Raw genomic sequence first — 20,571 nt, 5'->3', positions numbered from 1 at the left:
AGCTTGCTCAAACTCATGACCATCAAGTCTGTGATGCCATCCAACCATCTCATCCTCTGTCGTCCCCTTTTCCTCCCACCTTCCATCTTTTCCAGCATCATGGTCTTTTCCAATGAGTCAGTTCTTCGCATCAGATGGCCAGAGTATTGGAGTTTCAGCTTCAGCATCAGTCCTTCCAACAATATTTGGAACTGATTTCCTTTAGGACGGACTGGTTTAATCTCCTTGCAGTCTAAGGAACTCTCAAGAGTCTTCTTCAATGCCACAGTTCAAAAGCATCAATTCTTCAGTGCTCAGCTTTCTTTATAGTCCAATTCTCATATCCAAACATGACTACTGGAAAAATCATAGCTTTGACTAGATGGACCTTTGTTGGCAAAGTGATGTCTCTGCTTTTTAACATGCTGTCGCGCATATGTAAAACACTTCAAATCAGAAATTCAAAAATTCAATGAACAAAAATCAGGGAGAAATGTAAAGACTGTTGACTGGACTCAGGAAGGAAATAGAAAATGGCTGGATTACCTCAGAAATAAATAAATCACAAGGCACCCAAAAAGAATAGATTAAAAAAAAAGTTAAACAAGGGCACTGAAGAAAATCAGATAAATGATGAAAAGAATGAGAAATGACACAAGAAAGAAGCAAATAAGACTTCCCTGGTGACCTAGTGGTCAAGAACCTGCCTGCTAATGCAAGGAACGTGGTTCGATCCTTGGCCCAGGAAGACTCCACGTGCCATGGGGCCACTAAGTCATGAGTCACTACTACTGAGCCCATGCTCTAGAGCCTGTGCTCTGCAACAGGAGAAGCCGCCTCAGTGGGAAGCCTCCACACTGCATCTAGAGGGCAGCCGCCGCGCCACAGCTAGAGAAAACCCGTGCACAGCAATGCAAACCCAGCGCAGCTAAAAACAATAAACAAAGTTTTAAAATAAATTAATTCTAGTTGTGGCATTGGCCATAATTAAAACTACTTTTTTAAAAGAAGAAAGAAGCAAATAGGATCAGAGAGAAAATATGGGAATGGGAGACAGAGAGTAATATCCCTTTTGTTGAAGTCCTTGAACAAGAAAACAAAACAATGGAGGAGAGCGGATATTTAAAAACTTTGATCCAAGAAAAAATTCCTGAAAGAGAAAAATACCTGAATCTGTACACATTGAAAGGAATCACTGAATACCTGGGAAAATTTACCCAGAACAATCAATTCCCGAGGCAGCAGAATTCCTAAGTTATTATATGCTGAAACCTGTTTTATTCTAGCCTTGATATATGAAGAACAGGTTGACTGAAAATAAACTCCTTCATTCATACTTTAGTTCATTGGGTTTTGGAGGGGTTTTAAAACGCTATTGCATGATAACTTTGCTTTGTGTGTTGATTTTTAATAATATGATAGCACTCTAATTCTTTTGGCTTTATAAGTCATTTGATCTTTCTCTCTGGAGGTCATGAGAATTTTATCTTTTATCTTTGAAATCTAATAGTTTTACTATTTGATAAATGGGGACCAAAACTCATGCAGAAAATCTCACTGTTGCTAAGTTAAAGAAACAGAGTTTGAGTCTGCCAGAGAGGATAGAATTGAAGGGGGAAGCTCTTTAGGTAAAGAGCCAAAATCTGTACACAGATTCCCCTTAAGTCTTTGACCAGTTCCTAGAATGCACAACCTCAGGGTAAGCTCCAAAGAGCTCAAGAAAAAGCAACAGCTAGAAGCTAAAAGGGGCAGTGTCGAGAGGGTAGTTTGCAGTTCAGAGTCCCATGGAATTAAAGTGTAGTGAAAGTGTTAGTGGCTCAGTCATGTTCAACTCTTCTCAACCCCACGGACTATAGCCTGCCAGACTTTTCTGTCCGTGGAATTCTCCAGGCAAGAATACTGGAGTGGGTAGCCATTCCCTTCTCCAGGGTTTCTTCATGACCCAGGGGTCGAACCTGAGTCTCCCGCACTGCCAAAGGATTGTTTACTGTCTGAGCCATCAGGGAAGCCTCCCCCTCCATGGAATTAGAGGGGCTTGGTTAATGCTTTGCACTTCTCATTAAAACCCTGGAAGAACTACACCATATGAATAAAGACTATATTTCAGGACTAAACATTATCCCCTAGGAATAAGGGCTAAATCAAAATAGACCTACCTTAAGAAAGCTGAGAGCCGAAGAATTGATGCTTTTGAACTGTGGTGTTGGAGAAGACTCTTGAGAGTCCCTTGGACTGCAAGGAGATCCAACCAGTCCATTCTGAAGGAGATCAGCCCTGGGATTTCTTTGGAAGGAATGATGCTAAAGCTGAAACTCCAGTACTTTGGCCACCTCATGCGAAGAGTTGACTCATTGGAAAAGACTCTGATGCTGGGAGGAATTGGGGGCAGGAGGAGAAGGGGATGACAGAGGATGAGATGGCTAGATGGCATCACTGACTCGACGGATGTGAGTTTGAGTGAACTCCGGGAGTTGGTGATGGACAGGGAGGCCTGGCGTGCTGCGATTCATGGGGTCGCAAAGAGTCGGACACGACTGAGCGACTGAACTGAACTCAACTTTACAAGGTCTAAAACTAAGCCACCACATGATCAAGGCAATCTCCCAGTAACTTAACTGCCTGTAGAGGAAAATACAATATTATTTAAAGGAAGAGAATAGAATGTAGTACCTACTATAATACCCAATACATAATAACAGACTGCTGGATATGTGAGGAAGGAGGAAAACAGAACAGAAAACGGAAATCAAGAGGGAGAATGATCAATAAAAGCAGACACACAGATGTCCTAGAGGCGGAAGTAGCAGACAAGAACTTAAAAATAACTCTTACAAACAGGACCAAAAAAGGTAACTATGGTGGTGAAAGACAGGAAGTTTGTGGAGGACACATATAATGGAGGATATAGGAGAGTTATGGAAGCTTGGGCAAAGGGGGGTGTGAAATAGAAAAGTAGCTTAAGAGACAGATCAACCCAAGAAATCTGCGGTTCTTGTTTGAGCCCTGATTGAAATAAACTGTCTTAAAAAATGAGACAACCAGTGATATTTGAATGCCAACAGGATTTTTAATATTAAGGAATTATCATTTATTTTTAGGTATGATGTTATCATTATACACATATTAAAAACAGTCCTCATCTTTTAGAGATACATACCCTAATATTACTGATTAAATGATGGAATGATTTGCTCAAAAACAATATCATAGTTGGGACAGACATTAATGGCAAGTAGAGTTATAAATGAAATAAGATTATCCAGATGCAGATAATCACTGAAACTAGTAATTGGTATATGAAGATTCTTATAATATTCTCCTTACCTTTGTGCTTGCTTGGAAAGCACAATAAAAAGTGAAGAAAGGGAAGGAGATTGGGAGAGAGGGAAGGAAAGTCTTCCTCTTACACGTGTGACTCCAGTTCTCCAGCAACCCCAACTGAGCCCATCTTTGCTGCATCCATGGTGATGAGTGCAATCAGATCATCCCTTTCCCAGATGCGTGAAGGTGACCTGCTGCTAATTTGTTGTTGTTGCTGTTCAGTTGCTAAGTCGTGTCCGACTCTTTGCAACCCCGTGGACTATTGCCTGCCAGGCTCCTCTGTCCATGGGATTTCCCAGGCAAGACTACTGGAGTGGGTGGCCATTTCCTTCTCCAGGAGATCTTCCTGACCCAGGGATCAAACCCAGGTCTCTTACACTGCAGGTGGTCTCCTGCATTGCAGGCAGATTCTTTCCTGAGTGAGCCACCAGCGCGGTGTGCTAAGTCACTTCAGTCATGTCCAACCCTTTGCAATCCCATGGATCGCAAGAAGCCCCCAGGCTTCTCTGTCCATGGAATTTCCGAGGCAAGAATACTGGAGTGGGTTGCCACGCCCTTCTCCAGAGGATCTTCCTGACTCAGGCATTGAACCCATGTCTCTTCTGTTTCCTGCATTGGCAGGTGGCTTCTTTACCACTAGCACCACCTGGGAAGGCCCAAGCCACCAAGGAACGAGGCGTTTGCAAAAGCATCTCAGTCTTAGACAAGCTGGGGCTGGTGCTGGCGGAGAGGGAAGTACACGCAACAGAAGTCAAATTGTGATGCTTCTGCCAGGTGATGCACACAATACCCCCACCAAGTGTTCTTCAAAGAACTGGAACACATTAGGGGATGATCTTGTGACTGACAGGATTCAAGAGTTGTTGTCTCATCTGTTTGCTATGAAATACGAGATGCAAAGTAACGTCATCAGATCCTAACTTGAACCTATGTTTCAGCAGAAGTGTAGCCATAGGGATGGTTTCTTGAGTGACCAAAAGTGAATACAGAGCCATGTTTTTCCTTGTTTGTTTTTTGTTTCTTTGTTTGTTTTGGCTATGCCCCTCAGCTTGCGTGATCTTAGATCCCTGGCCAGAGATTGAACCCTGGTCCTTGGCAGTGAAAACACTGGACCTTCAGGGAATTCCCAGGGCCATGTTTTTTAAACTCATAGAGTCACCTACAAAATTGTGTCCCCTCAAAATGAGAAACCTGGTCCTACTTAGAAATCGTCACTCCAGCTTCACCCACCTCCAAACCCTTCACAGTCCTTTCATAGCAAAGGAGCACAAGCAGAAAGAAATAATATTTCATGGTTTAAATCTTGCAACTCAGGATTTGATCAGCACCAAAGGCAACTATGCAGAGGTGAGTTGGACCTTGGTAGAGTCTGGACGTTACCTTGATGCCCCGGAACCCTGAGCCACAACCCGTTTTAGGCATTCCAGAACTTTGTGCAGATATAAGCAGCCTGGCTACAGAAAGTGGGCCCTCTTTGCTGGAACAACATTAGCCTGCATTGCTGGGTTTAATCTCTTTATAATTCTTTGGCACCACTTCTGGCACTGGGCTCAGCCAAGCTGTTCCCTGACTCGAGTGTGGAGCAGAAATTCCCCTTTTTAGGTCACAAACTCAGAGAACCCACTCACACCAGTGACTCCACTGTGTCAATTTTAAACATCTGCATTAACATATGAAATGTTAGCAAAGTGGCAGCTATCCTGAGTTGCCCCTGCCGAATGTAGGCATTGCCCAAGATTGAAACACACACACAAACTTGCCTGCCAGGCTAGAATGGTAAAAACACATGGATCTCCACCTCTTCTGAACACAACTGAATCAAGAACCCTAGGACAAGGGTCATGGGTTATTCAGCGACCATCAGAGGGTACAGCCAAGCCCACAAAGATTGTCTCTCTGTGTGAGTTTCTTAGTTGGTCTCTGGCTGCTCCTCTGTTGTCTCACCACATGGAGTCTTGGTCCCCATGCCCTGCCTTTGGTGTTGGGATGGGATCTTTTGTGCTGAGCTGGACAAATCTCACCCAGGCTTGTCACCTCCTTAGGAATCAGAGCATTGGACTAGTGTGGGCATCACAGTGAGTTTGGTTTTCTGCTTGCCGATACTCCACAATCTGGTCAATGGTGTTTGTCCTGGCTCTCTCCCTTCCCTATCAGCCATCCACTGCTGTCCCCTACCCCTGGCCTATTAAATCCACATCCTTGCCTGCACTTGTCACAGCTACCCAGCTTATACTTCTCTACTCCCACCAAATCACACACTCAAGCAGGAGACTTACAAGGGCTTGCCTTTATCCTTTGCTGTGAAACCTACTCTTTCATCCTTCTTCTCTCTGCCCACCACACACTGACTGAGCACTCATAACACCCAGGTCCTTGGCAGTGAAAGCACTGGACCGCCAGGGAATTCCCAGGGCCATGTTTTTTAAACTCATTGAGTCACCTACAAAATTGTGTCCCCTCAAAATGAGAAACCTGGTCCTACGTAGGAATCATTACTCCAGCTTCACCCACCTCCAAACCGTTCACAGCCCTTTCGTACTAAAGGAGCACAAGCAGAAAGAATACTATTTCATGGTTTAAATCTTGCAACTCAGGATTTGACCAGCATCAAAGGCAACTATTCAGAGGTGAGTTGGACCTTGGTAGAGTCTGGATGTTTCCTTGGTGCCCCGGAACCCTGAGACACAACCAGTTTTAGGCATTCCAGAACTTCGCGCAGATATAAGCAGCCTGGCTACAGGAATTGAGCCCTCTGTTGCTATTTGATAGGGGCCTTGGAAGTCAATGAAGGAGGCTACAAGCCAGGAGGCAATAAGAAGGAGGGCTTAGCTCAGTGCCAGAGACCCCCAGAGCCAGTGCGTGCTGACCTGAGTGGGGACTGGGTGTGGGCGCCCAGCAGAGACGGGCCCACCTTCAGACTGGAATGAAGCAGGTAGGAACTGAGAAGTAGGGGTTAAAAGAGTTGCTTCAACCCAGAGCTGTGTCTTCTCAACGAATCCCCCATTCTCTTTTTAAATGAGTTTCTGTTTCTTGCAACCAAATGTTCCTGGATTAAAACCACACTCAAAAGTTGCCCATGACCTTCACACTCTGGCCTCTTCACAGTCCTCATCTTCCAGCATTTCCATAGCACCTGACACTGTTACCCCACCCTCCTCCACAAACTCCCTCCACTTAGGACTTTTCTGAAAGGTGCTGCAAAACCTCGTCCTCTTTTTCCTTCTCCAGTGCTCCTCTTCCCCTCTTTGTAAAGCCTTCTAATGAGATTCAGGATTTGGTCTTCCGGCCTGGGTTGCTCCTAGAAGATTCCACAGGTCCCCTTGCTTCCGCTACTGAGCCCATGGAGAAGACTCCCCGTCTAGACACCAGCCCTGACCTCTCCCTTCCACCTCCACCGCATTTTTAACTCTCTGACGGATATCTCCACTTGGATGATGCATAGTCACTCAACCTCCTGAAATGCACATTTGATATCTCCCAGCCAATCCCTCTCCTGACTTTTCCCATTTTGGCTGAGAGGCCTGCATTCTTTCAGGCACATCCCCTGGGGCTCTCACCGTAACACTACACAGTGTGGTGATGGCTTACTTAGTCTCTATCTCCCCACTAGCCTGGGGGCTCCACAAGGGCCTGGATTCTGTGACTGGTGGCCTCTTTTCCTCCACTGTTTCCAGGGGTCTGGTACATGGGGATCACTTAAATGTTTGCTGAATGAATTGATGATTATCTTTTATTTGCCCCTCTGCTTCATTCCTCTGGTCTCTCCAATACATACTCACCAAGCCCTCTGAATTCTTCCTTCCTGAGGTCTCTTCTTGTCCCCTTCCTGCCCGTTGCCTTGGCTCCTGGGCCAGACCCTCATCACCACCTATAAGCGCTCTTGCAGAAGCGAGCTGGTCTCTCTGAGTGCAATTAAATGCCTGCAGAGTGGAATTCTGGGAAGATGGTGGCAGCAGAGTTTTCAGGTCTTCCCAAATCCCCTCTTGTAAACAGATAGAACAAATTGCATAGTAAAAGTAAAAACCTGTGGACACTCACAACAGAACTGGATGATAAGGGTTCCCCTAACCTCAGCCATCCACAGGGCCCACCTGGTTTCGGCACCTGTGCAGGAGGACCCAGAGAGAAGCAACAGGGCAAAGTCAGGTAGACCTGAGAGCAGGAAACCCGCCCAGGGAGCCGACAGGTGTCAGTGGAGAGGATGGTGGGCCAGTGTGGGAGCAGCAGCTAAAACTGGGAGGAACTTTGCTGCATCCAGACAAACTCAGCTATTACACACTGGATTATACTCAAGAGTAAGTGGGATAAAGAATTTCAGTCTGTGCATTTCTGTTGCACGGAACGTGCTGTAAAATAAAACACATGCTCACACATACACACACACTCCCACACTCCACTGTGTTTAACTCAGCTGCTAGATTCTCTCATGAGGCTAAGTTCACTGCCTTACTTCAGTGTGATCTGATGACTGGGTTATAGCTGACACCAAGTCAAACTCAGAAACACTCGGCTTTTGTTGAAATCACATGGCAGCTCAAGTTGGCAGCCATGACGTCAGAAGCAGGTCTGAAAAGGTACTTGTGGAGTCTAGAGAGACGCTGTGCAAACATGTCAAAATCAACAGCATCGCCAGCTTTAAAATAACTTTTTGTCATAAAGTCTTGGTGTCTCAGGCCCTCAGGGCTCTCTTAAATCATCATTCCACAGGCTCATAAATACTTGAAAATCCAGTTTGCTGTCGGCAGAATCATCACAGAAGCCAGAAGAAATTTCAATAATCACCTAGCCCAAACTTTATTTTACCAGGGAAGAGATGGAGGTCTAGGTTAATGAGGACTTGTCCTACCAAAAGCAACAAATCACTAAGTGGAAAGAAAAAAATACGGTTTATGTGGCTTTGGAGACAATCAGAAGGGGAGAAATAAGAAGCACAGATGGGCCTTCAATTTCCCTTTATAAGGGAAAAAAAGAAAGAAAGAAATGCATTTACCCCGCTAATCTCAGCAGCCAAACCAGTTTAAAGCACATGTTGCTCAAAGGAATAAAGCCATCAATCTGAGGCTTACTTACCCAGTATCCTCTCAGCATGAGGGGCAGAGAGGGGGAGAGGCCCTCTCTTCCTGATGTTACGGCTCTTCAGCACTGCCCTCCGCTCGCAGTCTGTCTTCCCAGGATCACATGGAAGCGTTCTATAAATGTGCCTTGGCTTAAGGTTCGGAACGCTGGCCTGGGAGCCGGCAGTGTGTAAGCAATCTGACCCAGGCCAGAGGCAACTTTCCAGAAACCTCTGCTGCCCAGAAGGAGGACAACAAGGGGCAGAGAGCTTGCAGGTACTGGGAGCCCGAGGTGCTCTGTTTTTCTACGTGTATCTGGGATCTGAAGCCAGATTGCTTCGAGCTGCAATCAAATTTACTTGGGGGCAGTTCTATACCTTACTTTTCAAAACAAAACGGTCTTTAAAAAAAAAAAAACCTATAAAATGAGAAGTACTTTTGGTAAATGGGGACAGGTCACTGTCAACTTCTACTGGCCTTGTAAAATCAAGTTGTCTTTTTTGAAAATGTCACTAGGCCCCTTTGGGAAAGGCGAAGTGAGCAAAGGCTGTTAATGCCGATTCTAAATGGCAAAGATACCTAAAAAAAATTCCATCAGTATTCTGTTGTAGCCACACATTCTGGGAAACAAATTCACTCAGAAGGACAATGCAGATAGTGGAGTGCAGTTTATTACACCAGCGGGCCCAAGGCAGAGTTTCCTCTTAGCCAAGGACCCCGACCAGGTTTTGTGAAAACCTTATATACCCTAAGCATGTGTCCAAATCCACCTCCCAAAAGTCCCTGAAACTAGTCTGAACAAAGGAAGAAGAGAGAAACAGTCAAAGTTAACCTGTGCTTGATTCATAAGCCTTAGAAATCTGTATGCAGGTCAGGAAACAACAGTTAGAACTGGACATGGAACAACAGACTGGTTCCAAATAGGAAAAGGAGTACATCAAGGCTGTATATTATCACCCTGCTTATTTAACTTATATGCAGAGTACATCATGAGAAACACTGGACTGGAAGAAACACAAGCTGGAATCAAGATTGCCGGGAGAAATATCAATAACCTCAGATATGCAGATGACACCACCTTTATGGCAGAAAGTGAAGAGGAACTGAAAAGCCTCTTGATGAAAGTGAAAGTGGAGAGTGAAAAAGTTGGCTTAAAGCTCAACATTCAGAAAACAAAGATCATGGCATCCGGTCCCACCACTTCATGGGAAATAGATGGGGAAACAGAGGAAACAGTGTCAGACTTTATTTTTCTGGGCTCCAAAATCACTACAGATGGTGACTGCAGCCATGAAATTAAAAGACGCTTACTCCTTGGAAGGAAAGTTATGACCAACCTAGATAGCATATTCAAAAGCAGAGACATTACTTTGCCAACAAAGGTCCGTCTAGTCAAGGCTATGGTTTTTCCTGTGGTCATATACGGATGTGAGAGTTGGACTGTGAAGAAGGCTGAGCACTGAAGAATTGATGCTTTTGAACTGTGGTGTTGGAGAAGACTCTTGAGAGTCCCTTGGACTGCAAGGAGGTCCAACCAGTTCATTCTAAAGGAGATCAGCCCTGGGATTTCTTTGAAGGGAATGATGCTGAAGCTGAAACTCCAGTACTTTGGCCACCTCATGCGAAGAGTTGACTCATTGGAAAAGACTCTGATGCTGGGAGGGATTGGGGGCAGGAGGAGAAGGGGACGACAGAGGATGAGATGGCTGGATGGCATCACTGACTCGATGGACATGAGTCTGAGTGAACTCCGGGAGTTGGTGATGGACAGGGAGGCCTGACATGTTGCGATTCATGGGGTCGCAAAGAGTGGGACACGACTGAGCGACTGAACTGAACTGAAGCCTAGGTAGTTAACAGCGGACAATTATCAATAGGTTGTGGTCATTCCCCAATAACCATAATAGAATGTATGATTCTATTCAGTTACACGGATAATTAGGGTATTCTTTTAGGTAATAGAGAGCCCTGGGGCTCTTCCTTCTGGGGGCCTGGTTTTTCAGTTGGTATGTCGTTTCCATAGATACTGGGCATATAGCTCAAAGTCCACAGTCTGGCCCAAGATGGAGTCCTGCTTTCAAGATAGATGGGGTGCTCTTTACATGCCAACACCAAAAACTCTCCAAGATAAATCATTAAGTGAAAAAAAATTAAGATGCAGCACAGTGTTTCTAATATGTCACCCACCATCTATGTAAAAAAAAGGAGGGTATAAGTTTCCATGTCTATACTACATTATGTATAGTATATAAATTCTATGTTCTGAAAAACTCATACTATACTGTCTTATGATATATAAATTAATGACTCTTTTTAGAAATTCACAGGAGAAACTAGTGTCAGTGGCTGCCTCCGGGGGGCGGGCCAGCATGAGCCAGGGAGGTGTGGGGACTGGGGTCCAGAGAAAGAGGATGATCGCCTCCTCTTAGGGTCTAGGAATTTTATCTCATGTGAATAGGAATTTTTCACATCCACATTCATAATGTGAATACTAATTTTCATTAGCATAAATATTTAATTTTCAAAATTATTCTACTATTCAGAGCACTGAATTCTATGGACCATAAATCCTACTTCTCATATATTTAAATATTTTGATTGAATTGAGAAGGAATTCTTTAAGAAGATGGAGTTCTGTGATATGTGTGTGTGTGTGTGTGTGTGTGTGTAAAAACCCTATAATAGCAAAACACCTGAGTGAGTTTTGAATGAGGCATCTGAAGGTTGGATGTTTAGTCCTGATTCATCTCCTTTCTAACCTGGACTTGGATCAAGTGTCTGAACATCATATTGTTAGGTAGGTAGAATAGGGAAAAGGAGTCCAGAATGGTGGTGGCTAAAAGACAAGGAAGGGAAAAGCCCGGGATAATAGAACAAAAGAAGCTCCGAGGACTGGAGTGAGGACCTCAGGTAAAACAAACAACACTCCTGGCTGGCCCAGTTTACATAGGACAGGCCCAGGGAGAGATAAACATATAAAAAGAGGAGCCAAAGCTAGCTCTCTCTCTCTCTTTCTCGTGCTGGGGCACTCTTCTCCTCGCGTCTTTGGATCGACGTGCCCTCATGCCTCAAAGATGGATTTTCCTGCTATCTTATAAATAGAATAGAGCTGTAACACTGAGCTGTAACACTGATTTGTCTAAGAGCTATAACATGGTCCATTCGAGACCTGAGAGCTATAACACGGTCTATCCAAGACCTGAGAGCTGTGACCCGCCAAGGGGGCTTTAATGTCCGTCACTCCAAATCTTTGTTGTGACGAGGACAAAGAACCGAGGAACATACACTTGCGTGACATCTATGGTGCTGTGACTCGGATTTAACCCGGCTGAAACAACCTCCGTGCAGAAGAGGCCAAGCACAGCAGGAGCCCAACTCAGTGAAGCTCCCGCAGTAGAGGCGGGATCCGCCAGTCCCAGGGGTCCCAGGAGGTCGTCACACCTCAACCTGCCCAGGGACCCAATTCTCGGGAGGCTGTCACACCTCGACCTGCCCAGGGATTCAATCTCTAGAAGGCTGTCACGCCTCAGCCTGCCTGGGGATCTGCACCCTGACCCGGGGATGCCTGGCTCTCAGGTTGCAACAGTTCTGGGTAGGATAAACTTCAGAAAGACTCAACCCTAAGGAAGTCCTCCCATGGAAACAGAAGGAAGCCTATTACTTGTGGGACTATAACTCAGGAGCCTGATGAGAACTCCATTGCCTTTCTGGAAAGGCTAAAAGAGGCCCTCCAAAAGTTTACCAATCTGGACTTACACTCTTACGAGAGACAGGTGATTTTAAAGGTTAAATTCCTGTCCCAGTGTGCGTCAGATATCAGAATTAAGTTACAACAGCTACAAGAGCAGGACCCTGCTGCTTCTTTAGATGAGATGGTTCAGACAGCCACCAATACCTTTTATAACAGAGAACAGGAGAAGGAGGCCAAGGCCCAGGAGAGGGAGAGAAAGAAAGAGACAAGGCATGCCCAGATGCTGGCCACCCTCCAGAGAAGCCCTGTGGCAAACCCCAAGTCCTTGAAGGACAAGGCACGAGACAAATGCCTGATCTGTAGACAGGTGGGGCATTGGGCCAAAGAGTGTCCAAACCGTGACCAGTCTCCTAGAACGGCTTGCCACAAATGCCATCAACTGGGACATTGGGCGGCACTCTGCCCTCGAGACCCAAGAGCCTCAAGGTCAAGCGCCAAGCCTTCCCTCACGATGGTTCAACAGGACTGAAGCGGCCTGCTCTAGCCAGCCCGCTGTCACAGATAACCATCACGGGGCTGGAGCCAAGGGTGCAACTGGATGTGGCAGGTAGGTCCGAGAATTTCTTGGTTGACACAGGGGCTACCTACTCTGTCTTGATCTCCTACTCCGGAGCCTTCTCCCAAACCTGTACCATTTTGGGTGCTACAGGAAAAGCAACTACTAAAGGATTCACCCGAGCACTTCTTTGTTGCTGGGATGGACAAATATTTTCCCACCAGTTTCTGGTGGTCCCTGAGTGTCCTACCCCCTTATTGGGAAGAGATATACTCACTAAACTGGGGACCAGCCTTGTGATGGGTAGAGCCCATAGAGCCCGTAGAGCTCTACAGCTCCTGGTTACTACTGAAGAACCCGTTACACCTTCAATAGAGAGGGACCAAAAACTATGGGAAGACAAAATTAACCCCCAGGTGTGGGGCCAGGGGATTCCTGGACGAGCCCACCAAGCTGAACCGGTCATCATCGTCCTCCGAGATCCCACTCGATTTCCTAATTGGAAACAATATCCTCTCAAAAGAGAGGCTCGGGAGGGACTACAGCCTTTAATAAATAAATTCCTTGCTTGTGGGCTATTGGTCCCCACCAGTTCGCCATGTAACACCCCAATCCTCTCAGTAAAGAAAAAAGACGGAACCTGGCGAATGGTTCAAGATCTCCGGATCACAAATGAAGCTGTAGTCCCCTTCCATCCCACAGTACCCAATCCCTATGTAATCTTGGGAGAAATCCCACCCAGTGCCAAGTGGTTTACAGTCTTGGATCTCAAAGATGCATTTTTTTTGCACACCACTGGCTAAAGAATCCCAATATCTTTTTGCCTTTGAGTGGGAGGCCCCAGGAGAAAAACACAAACAGATGACTTGGACAGTATTACCTCAGGGGTTCAGAGGTAGCCCCCACCTGTTTGGACAGGCCCTTAGCCGGAATCTCCGAGATCTGGATCTGGGACCTAATAGGAAAATATTACAATACATAGATGACCTACTAATCTTCTCTCCAGATGAGAAAAGTGCCCAACAACATGCAATTCAGGTTCTAAACTTCTTGGCAGAAAGGGGATATAAAGTCTCCCGTGCTAAGTCACAGATGGTCAAGACAAAGGTCACTTACCTGGGAGTTCAGATTACACATGGGTCCAGGAGGCTGTCCTCTGACGTACAAGGAATCTTCCAGTTGCCCTCCCCCATGACTCGAAAACAATTGCGAGCTTTCCTGGGGCTAACTGGGTATTGTAGAATCTGGATACCCACTGCTACTGCTACTGCTAAGTCGCTTCAGTCGTGTCCAACTCTGTGTGACCCCATAGACGGCAGCCCACTAGGCTCCTCTGTCCCTGGGATTCTCTAGGCAAGAATACTGGAGTGGGTTGCCATTTCTTTCTCCAGTGCATGAAAGTGAAAAGTGAAAGTGAAGTCGCTCAGTCGTGTCCGACTCTTAGTGACCCCATGGACTGCAGCCTACCAGGCTCCTCTGTCCATGGGATTTTCTAGGCAAGAGTACTGGAGTGGGGTGCCATTGCCTTCTCCGCTGGATACCCAACTATGGTCTAATTGCCCAGCCTTTATATGAAAGCTTAAAGGGACGAGATGATTCAATCCCACTGACGTGGGGAACTCCTCAAAAGAAGGCAGAGGCTACACTAAAACAGGCCTTAACTCAGGCACCTGCCTTGAGGTTGCCAGACCCAGAAAAAGCATTCCAACTTTATGTCCATAAAAGAGAGGGAATAGCCTTGGGAGTGTTAACTCAAAGGTTGGGATCTGAGCCCCAGCCTGTAGCTTACTTATCCAAGAGGCTAGATCCAACTACCCGAGGTTGGGCCCCCTGCCTTCGAAATCTTGCAGCTATGGCAATCATGATAGAAGATGCTTTAAAACTCTCCTTTGGGGGCAAACTATTTTTACCAGCCACCAAGTAAAACAACTCCTAAATGGGAGAGGCCATTTATGGATGTCTGATCAAAGAATCCTCAGATACCAAGTAACGCTGATGGAAAATCCAGGCCTCACTATATCCCCTTGTGAGGTTCTTAAGCCAGCCACCCTCCTGCCTACCCCCGAGGGCTCTCTCCCCTTTCACTCTTGTCTAGAAACCTTGGACCACTGGACAAAACCCCGAGAGGGATTGTCAGAAGATCCTCTGACCAATCCTGAGGAAATCTGGTACACCGATGGAAGCAGCTTTGTCTTGGATGGAAAAAGAAGAGCCGGGAATGCAGTAGTCTCCAATTTTGAGACCATAGAGGCTAAGCCTCTGCCACCAGGTCAACCAGCTACAACATGCAGTGCCAGTTCAACAAAGATATAAAACTACAGCTGACCACGGAAAATATCACACACCCTTAGATGGACACAGCTATAAGGACTCTGAGGCTTGAGACTAACAAGAGGGGGAGGCCCAATACCCCTCACCGTCCCAGTTCAGCAGGAAGTAGCCAGAAAGACCTCGACGCCCCTATTCCCAAAGAATTGGGCCTCCCATCTCTTGAGGGGGGAATGTTAGGTAGGTAGAAGAGGGAAAAGGAGTCCAAAATGGCAGTGGCTAAAAGACAAGGAAGGGAAAAGCCCACGAAAATAGAACAAAAGAAGCTCCGAGGACCAGAGTGAGGACCGGAGTGAGGACCGGAGTGAGGACCTCAGGTAAAACAAACAACACTCCTGGCTGGCCCAATTTACATAGGACAGGCCCAGGGAGAGATAAACATATAAAAAGAGGAGCCAAAGCTAGCTCTCTCTCTCTCTCTCCCGCGCGCTGGGGCGCTCTTCTCTTCGCGTCTTTGGATCGATGTGCCCTCACACCTTGAAGATGGATTTTCCTGCTATCTTCTAAATAAAATAGAGCTGTAACACTGATTTGTCTAAGAGCTATAACATGGTCCATTCAAGACCCGAGAGCTGTGACCCGCTGAGGGGGCTTTAATGTCCGTCACTCCAAACCTTTGTTGTGATGAGACAAAGAACCGAGGAACATACACTCGCGTGACAATACGTCAGTTTCATCAGGTGTAAAATTGTCCCCCACCTCACCTTCTCCACAGGCCTACACAGTCCAAATAAGACAAGGATATAAAAGCCCTCTAAAAGCAGAAAACCCCTATTCAGGAATAGGATGGTTCAGGGTGATCACATTTGATCATGTTTTCTTGAAGTTCTTGTGCAATTCAACCCTCAAGTATTTTAAGTTGTATTTTCCCTTAAGAACAAGCATGGAAGTCAAGGGCATAGTTTCAGAGGACCTGGGCCCACAGTCATTGTGGTTAATGTGCATCTTAGTGCTCTCCGTAATTTTCTCAGCATCACCTCCCATATCTTCTTCTAAACAACCTCTTGTCCTGTCATCGTGAGCTGTTTTGCCCTCCTGCAAGGTTTTCTATCAAATCTAAGTTCTGTTCCCAGTTCATTTACCCAGAAGCATTTTTTTTTTAGTCCTCACATTAGTACCAAGTCATCATGGTTGGGCTAAATTGCCTTGAGATATTAAAAAAAACAACAACTTTCGATTACACTAAAATTACTTTGCCAATAAAGGTCCATCTAGTCAAAGCTATGGTTTTTCCAGTAGTCATGTATGGATGTGAGAGTTGGACTATAAAGAAAGCTGAGCGCCAAAGAATTGATGCTTTTGAACTGTGGTGTTGGAGAAGACTCTTGAGAGTCCCTTGGCCTGCATGCAAGGAGATAGACTGAAAGTCCATCCTAAAGGAGAGCAGTCCTGATTATTCATTGGAAGGACTGATGTTGAAGCTGAAACTCCAATACTCTGGCCACCTGATGCAAAGAACTGAGTCATCTGCAAAGACCTTGATGCTGGGAAAGGCTGAAGGCAGGAGAAGGGGACGACAGAGGATGAAATAGTTGGATGGCATCACTGACTCAATAGACATGAGTTTGGGCAAACTCCAGGAGTTGGTGATGGACAGGGAGGCCTGGTGTGCTGCAGTCCATGCGGTCGCAAAGAGTCTGACACAGCTGAGCGACTGAACTGAACTGACTGAAAATCACAAGCGAAAGTCCTAATGGCTATGAACGGTGTGGTTCCTTCCCTCGGTCCTGAAGAAAAGCTGCGGACACGCCTGCTTACCAGCGGAGGTGGCGCCACCACGTGGCCACTGTGTGGATGCAGTTTTCATCATTTGTCGGGTCAGCTTTGAAAGGATTCTTAACCTAAAAACTAATTAATTCACAAAAGAAAAAAAGATTGTTTTTAATTTGAGGATATTTGACATATTTCAAAATTCACTTATAAAGTGAGGTTTTATAATATTTTTATTTTGTATTACTTATTTGCCCAATTCAAATTCATGTAAATGCAGACTTGCTGAAAATTACTAGCATATGGCCGACAATGCAAAGGAAACAAAACATTTCCCAGGAAATGCCTAGAACTGCTGATTATTTAAAAGTTCTAAAAGGAAAGTAAATTCAAACTAATGTTTATTATGACAGTAAACAGGTGGATTTATTAAAATAAAAAGATAATGTTTACGGTTCATTATCTCCTTATGCAGTGAAAAAGAAACTCCCATTAAGGAAGCAACTGGAGCGTACACACTTAACTCTTTCCCTTCAAGGTACTTCATTAAAGTGATCGCTAAAGGATGTTTTTTGTTTTCAAGCGTCTTAGGGCAATAATGAAGCAAACTGGACGGCACGCCAGCCAAGAGATGGCTCCGTGTTTGTGGGTAACGGAAGGGGATGGAGGTCTGATCACAGGGGAATCAGAGCTGAGGTGTCCCAGCCCAGAGCTGGGGGGAGAGGGGCAATGAAACACTAGGAACGTGGCAGAGAGCTGAAAACTCCCAAGAGAACCAAGAGAACGGGCTGAAAATAAAAACCAGGTGTAAATGAAGCCAACTCCCCATCTCACCCTCTCCTGGTGCCTATCAATTAGACAAAAGCAAAACCAAAACCAAAAACCAAACTAGCCATGTATTCTGGGGAAAAAAAACCCAGAAAGTTAAAGGTAACCTTAATAAAATAACTTACAAATAGATTTAAAGAAAGATTTAAAATATGAAAGCATATAAGAGACTTAGGGAGTCAGTCTATGAAGTCTCACATCTGATTAACAGGAGATCCAGACACCGAACAAAAAAGCAGAAGGAAGAAATTATCAAAGAAAGAATATAAGAATAACGAAAATATTTCCCAAAGTCGAAGGAGATGAATCTCCGGATTGAAAAGTCGTCTGGTACAATAACTAAAACTATTTCTCACTGTCCTGTGAGTTGACAGGGCTCAGCTAGCGAACTCTTATGTTGGGAGAGGGCTCTCATGTGGCTGCAATCAGACTGCAGCTAAAACCAGAGTCATTCCAAGGCTCCATGGATTGGGGTTTTCAAAACGCTGACTCCCATCACTGGCAGGTCACGCAGACTTTGGCTAGAAGCTCAGCAGTGGCTTACCTATGGCCTCTTCGTGTGTCTTGAACTTCCTCACAGCATGGCAGATGGGTTCCAAGAGCAACTGTTTTAATACACAGGAAAGAGAAACTGCCGATCTTTCGAATCCAGAAACGGACACAGTGTCATTTCTGCTATATTCTACTCATCAGAGAGTCACAGTGCCCAGATTACAGGGGAGGAAACATAGATCTTCCATTTCAGTGGGAGAAATATCAAAGAGTTCACAGCCATCTCAAGTTACCACCACCCCCTAAATGCTTCTAGAAATAAAACACACTGGGTCACTTACAAAGTAAAGAGAATCAGAACCAAACTCATTTTCCAGCATTTCCTCCCTTGTGTATCATACTGCAGTTACATGTGCCAGACTCATTTTATCCTCGAGGGCTTTTCTCTGCCATCGTCTCTGACTAGAACACATGTTCCCTGAATCTTTGCATGACTCACTACTTCTCACACTTCAACTCTCATCTCAAATGTCACCTCCTCTGAGGTGTCCCTGCTCATCATATCTAAAATAGCATAGTACTCTTGCCTGGAAAATCCCATGGACAGAGGAGCCTGATAGGCTGCAGTCCATAGGGTCGCTAGGAGTCAGACACGACTGAGCGACTTCACTTTGACTTTTCACTTTCATGCATTGGAGAAGGCAATGGCACCCCACTCCAGTGTTCTTGCCTGGAGAATCCCAGGGACAGGGGAGCCTGGTGGGCTGCCATCTCTGGGGTTGCACAGAGTTGGACACGACTGAAGCGACTTAGCAGCAGCAGCAACAGCAGCAGTCAGCATTTATATCCTTCAGTTCAGTTCAGTTCAGTTCAGTCGCTCAGTCGTGTCCGACTCTTTGCGACCCCATGAATCGCAGCACACCAGGCCTCCCTGTCCATCACCAACTCCCGGAGTTCACTCAGACTCACGTCCATCGAGTCAGTGACGCCCTCCTTTATATCCTTGCTGCTAAGTCGCTTCAGTCGTGTCCAACTCTGTGCAACCCCATAGACAGCAGCCCACCAGGCTCCTCTGTCCATGGGATTTTCCAGGCAAGAGTGCTGGAGTGGGGTGCCATTGCCTTCTCTTCATGGCACAAACCAAGTCTTTTTTTCTTGTTTTTATTATGTCTCCTTCATGAGAGTAGCAACTTTGTCTTTTTTTAAATATTTTTTTTTATGTGGACTATTTTTAAAGTCTTTATTGCATGTGTTACCATATTGTCTCCATTTTGTTTTGTTTTTGTGGCTGCAGGGCATGTGGGATCCTAGCTCCCAGATCAGGGATGGAATCCACAGCCCTCTGCACTGGGACCTGAAGTCTTAACCACTGGATGATCCCGGAAGGCCTGCAACTTTGTCCTATTCAACATTGTATCTCCAATGCCTAGAGCACTACCTGGAATGTTTGTTGAGCAGCTATTGAATCAGAATCCCTCTCAAGCAGACAACAAAGCAATGCCTTTACGTTTCTGATTAAAAAAACAAACACCATTTTCAACTCAAAATTCTATGTCACTCATATCATCCACCAAATCGAAAGACAGATTAGAGACATTTTTCAGACTCATAAAATTTTCCCCTTTACCATTCTTCTAAGAAAGTGCCTCCACAAAATCAGAACATAAATTAAGAAAGGTTTTAAATGTGGAATCCAGAAAACAATGGATTTAACAGAAGGAAGCAGGAATGGGAAGCCCCACAAGGACAATTGTGCACAAGGCTGGAACTGCAGCTCCTTCAAATTGAAGTGGGCAGATAGAGGGCGCTGGGACAGAAATCTCCAGATTAAAGGAGAATTCCAGTAGAATAGCTGAATTGAACAAAAAAATTGGGAAAAGATGACAAAATATTTCTTCAAATAGTGCAATCAAAGCAATCATAAACTGTAGGAGAAATATAAAGTATAAGAAAAAAATGTAACCAGTAATCATATTGATCACTAGCTCCTTGCTAAACAATACTCACAGAAATCCAATAAAACATTGTCATTTTCAGATTTGGAAATCAATCTAGGAAGAAGCACAAATGGTTCACTTAACAATCGCAGTGCCACCCCTCTGCCAGGGACAATCTGTGTGTCATCTGCCACCAGTGATAATGTCCTCAGTGTCAGCCAGGTGGCAAGTGGTCTGGCTCCGAAATTCCACCTCCCCTTCTGAGTATTTATGAAAATAAAACAAAAACACTAAGCTGAAAAGATGTATGCACCTCTATGTTCATTGCAGCGTTATTTACAGTAGCCAAGATATGCAAACAACCTAAGATCAATAGATGAATGAATTAGAAAGAAAATTCTGGTATGCACTTACAATGGAATATTATTCAGTCATTAACAACGAATGAAATCATGCCATTTGTGATGACATGGATAGAGTTCAAGGGTATTCAGCTAAACAAGTCAGAGAGAGGGAAACAAATACCATATGATTTTTCTTCTATGTGGAATTTAATACATATACATACATATACACCTATGTAACATCAAGCTCATAGATACAGAGAAAGGTGGTTTCCAGAGGGGAGGGTGTGGATGGAAGAAATCAGTGAATTGCTTTTTTCATTTAATTAAA

General features: G+C 45.1%; 1 protein-coding gene across 43 annotated transcripts in view; it reads right to left on the bottom strand.

Moving 5' to 3' along the window:
- Positions 1 to 8,500, bottom strand: part of TACC2 (transforming acidic coiled-coil containing protein 2) — a 234,989-nt gene extending 226,489 nt beyond the window's left edge. For all 43 annotated transcript variants that reach the window (XM_086377942.1, XM_086377954.1, XM_086377967.1 and 40 more), the window contains exon 1: positions 8,371 to 8,500. The gene's annotated coding sequence lies outside the window, so the exon portion shown is untranslated. The remainder of the gene's footprint in view (positions 1 to 8,370) is intronic.
- Between the last annotated feature and the right edge of the window lie 12,071 nt (positions 8,501 to 20,571).

The sequence above is a fragment of the Bos grunniens genome, chromosome 26, assembly GCF_055505025.1.
Source record: "Bos grunniens cultivar Pamir isolate PY7600 chromosome 26, Bosgru_T2T1.0, whole genome shotgun sequence".
NCBI classification, from domain to species: Eukaryota; Metazoa; Chordata; class Mammalia; order Artiodactyla; family Bovidae; genus Bos; species Bos grunniens.
The sequence above is the reverse complement of the archived record's forward strand: the minus strand, read 5'-3'. Positions and strand labels throughout refer to the sequence as shown.